We start from the raw sequence: 6535 nt of genomic DNA, 5'->3' as shown, positions 1-6535 counted from the left end.
GTGTTTCAGATAGGATGCAAGGTGTTATTTAAGTTTTTCTGTATTCATCAAGATTTGTTTTACTTATCAGAATATTATCTGTTTTATAGATGCTTCCGTGGATTTCTGAGAAGAATATATATTCTTTGGTATTTGGGTGAAATAGTCTCTAGTTATCTGTTCAGTCTATTTGATGTATGATGTCATTTAATCTAGACATTTCTTATTTTTTCCAGATGACCTATTTATTAGAGAAAGTGGGACACTGAAATCTATTGTTGTTGAATCGGAGTCTAAATATGTCTTTGATTGTAGTAGTGTGTTTTTTTGTGAAACTGGACGCACCAGATTTTGGTTCATATATGTTTAGGATTGTAATATTTTCTCACTAATTTTTCCCTTTATTAAAAGAAGTGCCCTTTTAATCTATTTTGATTAGTTTTAATTTGAAGTGTGTTTTGTCAGCTATTGGGATAGTGACACCTGCTTTCTCCCTGGTCCCATTTGCCTGCAATACTTTTTCACCCTTTCACTTTATGGTACGGTCTGTCTTTAACACTAAGATGAATTCACATTCAGCTAACATTTGTCTTTTTTAAGGAGAGTTGAGGCCATTGATATTTAAAATTGTTTTTGAAAGGAGTGTCTTGATTGTAGTTACGCTCTCTCTCCTCTCTCTCTGTACATTCTTAGTACTATTTTGTGTTTTAGCAATTGTAGCTTCATTTATTTTCTTTCTATAGTTTCTTGGATATGTTTGTTCCTCCCTTCAGTCAAAAGTATTACTTCTGGTATTCTGTGTAGACCTGGTTTGATGGAGTTTAGCTTGTTTATGTCATGAAAAAAATTTCTTTTCTCCTTCAATTCTGATAGATATTTTTTGGGGTACAGGAGTCTAGGTTTACAGTGTAGACTGCCTTACTCTGGGTTCTTCTGGCTTTTAAAATTTCTGCTGAGCAATTCAATGCTATTCTGATGGGTTTCCCTTTTCATGTGACTTGTGGATTTCTTTTGTACTTTTCAATACTCTTTGTTGTCTATTTAGTTTTTTTAACTATAATATGGGGAGTTTCTTTTCTGCCTCTATCTACTTGGTGTTCTGTGGACTTCTTGTATTGGTGCGGGTATGCATTTCCTTGATTTGGGAGGAGTTTTTTTCTGTCACTGCTTTGAAGGTATGTTCTATGTCATTGACCTGGGACTCTTCTTCATCTGTGTCTATGATTCAAAGACTTTGTCTTTTCATGATGTTCCGCAGTTCCTCCATGTTCCTTTAGTTGTTAAGTTCTTTAGCCTCTTCACTGTCCCTGCTGTGAAATCTAATTCCTGTACTTCCAATCTGGAATTGTCTGCTGTCTTCTACCTAATTTATTCTACTTATGAGGCTCCCTACCTCCCTGAATTTTCTGATGGGGTTCTTGAGGTTTTTCAATCACATCTTCATTTCATCTTGAGTTCTTCTTTTACTGAATATGTTTTCAAATCCTGGGTTATCTTCTTCGTTTAATTTTTGTTTTGTGGTTGTTGTTTTCTTTGGCATCATTCAGTTGTTTATTGTTATCACTGGTTTTATTGAGCTGTTGTCTACGTCTCCCTTAAACCCCTAGAATTATTTGATGAAGTCTATGCTTGTTCTTTTAAGTTCTGTGTCCTTGAATTCATTCAGGTACTTCTCATTGGAGAATATTTTTGTAGGACTAGTGAGTTTGTGGGTCTTCCATGTTGTTTGCACTTCTCTAATGGGACATGAGGATGTGGGCTTATTTTATTAGTTGTGTGTCTATTGTGAGATTCTAGGCTGCCTCTTTGGGGTAGAAACTTGTTTCTGTTTTTATGGCCCAGTCTTGGTTGATTTCAAATCAGGTATCAGTTGGTTGGTCAATCCTTCAGATACTCACTAAACAGTGTGATTCCAGTTTAGGGGTGATCAAGAGAGCAAGCTTAGGTACATGAGCTGCTCCTGGAGCTGTGAGGATGGCATGAGTAGACTGGGATCATGCATACTCACCAGGCAAGACCAGTGTACTGTCTGTGTGACCAATGCAAGACCCTCTGAGGGTTGGGAATGGTGCCAGCAGGTAAGGTTCTTATCGCTCGCTAAGGTGGATATGCCCACCCTGGGTTAAGCCTGTCTGATGAAGTCGGGCCAGGTCCAGGGAATTTGCCAGACTCTGTGTGAACAAAGCCTGGAGGGTGATATGGCCTGGGCAGGTTAGAGCCGACTAGGCTGCTGCATATGACATGGGGCCAATCCTGGGGAGTGAGAATCATATAGACGAGACTGGTCAGACTCAAGAAAAATATTTTTAAATGGAAGATTTAATTTAGATGTTTCTACTTTTATATAAACAGCAAAAATCTGTGTTAAACTCTCTCTTTCTCTTTTTTAAGCCCTCTCAGGTTTTTAAGTGGATTTAGTCCATCACGTTGGAGTGCCAATTGTATTTGACTAGGCGAGCAGGCCTGCTTTTCGTCCCGTCCAGCTCCTGCACAGCTAGCTTTACATCCGAAATAACAACATATAAATTATATTCATTCAAACACTGCCTGGCCCATTAGCTCTAGCCTCTTATTGGCTAACTCTCATATCTTGATTAACCCATTTCTAATAATTTTTGTACCACCACAAAGTGGTGACTTACCGGGAAGATTCTAACCACCGTCCTTCTTGGTTAGGAGAAGCATGGTGTCTGCCTGACTCTGTTTTCTTCCTCCCAGAATTCTGTTCTGTCTCCTCCATCCACCTAAGGGCTAGCCTATCAAAAGGCCAGGGCAGTTTCTTTATTAACCAATGAAAGTAACACATAGACAGATGACCTTCCTACATTAGTACTCTAAATTCTCCAGTTTATAATTCCATTATCTGTAGAGATCTATAGCATTTACTAGAAGACTTATGAGTTTTCCCAAAGGTTAAAGTGCTTAGTATTGATCTGGATCCCTGATGCACACCTGAACCTATACACAAAGGTAATATACACAAAGGTAATAATGCAAGTCATGAGCTTGAGCCCAGAGCAGATGTGGCAAGGACCATTTTTTTTTTTTTTTATGGGAGTTGATGCCTCTAGTCTCTGTGGATAGCTTTCCCCACCTAAGCCAGCAGGGTTTCTCTGTAGCTACAGAACCTGTCCTGGAACTAGCTCTTGTAGGCCAGACTGGCCTTGAACTCAGAGATTCACCTGCCTCTGCTTCCCGAGTGCTGAGATTAAAAGTGTGCACCACCACTGCCCGGCTTCACTGTGGCTGTCTCTACTCAATTCCACAAACATACATGTGTGCATCATTAAAACTAAAATAACTCTTTAAATTATAAAATAAAAAGAGAAATTAAATTTAATTGATTTGGCGTTAAGTATATTCACACTCTGTGTCTAAAGTGTGTTTCACAACATTTTATGCCCCATTTAAGTTAGTAGTGTTAATCAGTCTTGTATCTGATCTGTAACCAGGAAGCAGGATGTAATATTATATAATGGACAATAGTTTGCTCACCAAACATATTCACCCATACAAATGTCTCACCTTCCTATTCCATTTATTTTAGTGTTCATTATTTTCCCTTTTGGAGCTGGTTTCAAAAGCAGTGTGCCTCACACGATAAGCACACACTCTATGATTTCAGAAGCAGTGTGCCTCACACAATAAGCACACACTCTCTGGTTTCAGAAGCAGGGTGCCTCACGATAAGCACACATTCTACAAGTGACCCGTTCGTTCCCACTGTTATTTCAGTCTTAGAATAAATGAGAACGAGCTTTATCTTAGAACAAGTTTTATCTTAGAATAAATGAGAACAAGTGAACAAAAACATTTAAATATCAGCACATGCCAAATACCAACACAAGAGTGCTGTAATCCCAGTACTAGGGGGGCAGAGACAGAAGGATTGTGGAGCTCGCTGACCTGCCAGCCTAGTAATTAATGACCTTCAGATACAGTGAAAAGTGCTGTCTCAATAACATGGTAGGCATCAATGAAGGAAGAATTCGATGTCTTGATGCAGCTCTTACATGCATTGCTCTTCACACCATCCCAGGATGGACTTGTTTCCAAGTATATTTTAAAATATGGCTTAAAATATGTTGTGGGAGCTCCTTTGGTCAATAGCCTTTAAGATACCAGCCCACTTGGGCATGGTCTCTTATAAATGCAGCTGTAAAGAGTGCGTTCCCTCTCCTGCTTCCTGCTTTCCCTTCCTGCTGCTAGAATCGGTTCCTGTTTCCGGTCCATGCAGAGGACTATGATCTGTGAGTCTCTCGTAAATAAATAACCCTTATTATATGTAATTCTGAACTAATGTGAGATTATTTTGTAACTCCTGTCATCAAAAACATATTTCCAGAAAGTTCTTTTTTTTTTTTTTTTTTTTTTTGTGGATGGCTAGATCTTCTCTGAGTGTTTGCAGATCTCAAACATGGCAACATTTAGGGTCTGCCCAAGTGACATAGTAATAAGTCACTTTACAAGTATTCTTTACAAGCGACTTTTACTAAATTCAGTAAAATGATGTCTAATTTAAAGGGAGTTGTGTTGGTGGTACCAGAAATACTTGTTTTTAGATTGTTTTTCATAATTTATTGTAATTAACAGAACCTGAGGCAGCAGCAATCTCACTGCAAGAGGAAATCAGTCGCAATGAGACTGTAGATAACTCACAGCAGGTATGTAAATATTTAAAATTAAATTGCCTAAAATACTGTTTTTCTTTAAGAACTTAGCATAGGCTAAAATAAACTGCCAGCTAGACAGTTAAAAATGTACTTCTTATCCAGTTGTTTAAGATAATAGTTTCTGACCTAGCTTCTTTCTTCTGTGTCCAAAAGAATCCTCACAATAATATTGACATATTATATCTATAGAATCTCAAAATTCTACAGTTTTTCAAATTAAAAATAAGCCTACTGGTATGAATAACAAATTGTTGTATCATATTAATACAAATGGATTTCATAATTAGGTAAATGTAATTGAACCTAGACTAAAATATGTGTTATTATTAATCAATTTCTATATCGTATGATTTAAGTTACTAAAAGTTTTGCATTTTTAGTTGCGTCACTTTAAGCAAGCTTGACCTGACCTCTGTGGTGAACATTAGATCTTTGGGCATAAAAAGATAGTATGTGGAAAACATGAGGCAAACACTAAAATGTGTCACATATTGACAGCTCTCCCTGAGAAGGACTAGGGTTTGTCTTGAGAAAGTTCTCCGTCTCCGAGGAAAGGTCTAGCCAACACGCCCCTGTGTTCTCAGCCTCTCCATTGTAACACTGACCTGCACAGCAAACTGCATGTTTTTGGAAGTCTCTTCATGTTTTAAATGGGTTGTAGGCTGACTAGAACTGACTTAGCAAATTTCTTAATTTTAGCAATGTTTGAAGTTCTAGTTCAGAGGACTTTGTGTTTTACCAAGTCTATCTCAGGTACAATAGATGCAAAAACTTTATGCGACTGCTTAAATCATTGGGGAGATGCGTGATGTTATACTGCAAATCCCCTTTGTTTCCTTTCTTACAATGTTTCAATTATTTTTTCAATTTTTCCACTTAATTGGTTCATTTAAATGCTTAAGTAGCTACTGGGCACAGTTTAGTAAGAGTAGGAATATTCACAAAAGAGGGCAGGGCTTGGTAAAGACACTGTTATGAGACAGAGTTTTATTTTGTAATAACAAAGGTGACATCATAGGCAAGTATGCAGTAGGAGTCCAGGCACCTCTGATCAACCCTCGAGAGAATGCAGGAGTCGGAGTGAGTGAGGTCTGAGTCTAATAGAACCTAGCTGTGTGGAAGAGGAAATTCAGTGAGACCCAAGAAGACTAACAGGAGGTGACAGTAACAATGAAGCCTCTCTGTGTGTAAAGGCGTTTGTGTTTGATACATTTTAACTTTGGGTAAGCTAACTTACTTTGTCTTAGATTTTGTCATTCCTGTCATAATGATAACCTTGGGTTATTGTATTAAATGAGACTTTTTTTTAACCTATGTATCTAATAATAAAATTCTGTTTATCATTCTTCATTGTACCCAGGACTCTGCTATACACTCTGCGTGACTTTCCAAGTCATCTCTCTTCAGACTCTTCCTGTTCAACCAGTGGATAAATCTTACCTAACATTTTGTAGTAGCTGTATTTTAAGCAAAATGGATGGCAATATTGACAGAAACTTCAAAACTAAGTGATCAATACTTAATTAAATGAATGAATTAAAATAAATTACAAATAATTCTGGTGGTTTGAAAAAGTTAAATAAAGAAAGCATTTTGCCATGATGGTATCACATCTATAATCTGTTTAATATAGCCTTGGGCAAAATGAAACAGCTTTGACAGTATGTTAAGTACCCTGTTGAAAACCATTAATAAATTGATTTTCTTGTTTCAATTGCATGGCACTATCAAAAATGCAAAAGTAGTGATTTTTTTCATAACATTTCTAGCGATTCTGTGACTTAGCTTTCTGTCCCTGTGTCAAAACATCAGACAGGAACAACTCGGTTAGGAAGTGGTTGCGTTTAGCTCATCAATGAGGGAGGTCAAGGCAGGAGCCCAGT

At 37.5% G+C, this 6535-nt stretch overlaps 1 long non-coding RNA gene across 1 annotated transcript; it reads left to right on the top strand.

The window, feature by feature from the left end:
• The first annotated feature begins 4174 nt into the window (after window positions 1-4174).
• On the top strand, window positions 4175-6234 carry LOC130885444 (uncharacterized). The gene is made up of 3 exons (XR_009058174.1): window positions 4175-4229; window positions 4573-4643; window positions 6013-6234. It is a non-coding gene; the product is annotated as an uncharacterized LOC130885444 (long non-coding RNA).
• Window positions 6235-6535: the final 301 nt, after the last annotated feature.

The sequence above is a fragment of the Chionomys nivalis genome, chromosome 13, assembly GCF_950005125.1.
Source record: "Chionomys nivalis chromosome 13, mChiNiv1.1, whole genome shotgun sequence".
In the NCBI taxonomy this organism is placed as follows: Eukaryota; Metazoa; Chordata; class Mammalia; order Rodentia; family Cricetidae; genus Chionomys; species Chionomys nivalis.
The sequence above is the reverse complement of the archived record's forward strand: the minus strand, read 5'-3'. Positions and strand labels throughout refer to the sequence as shown.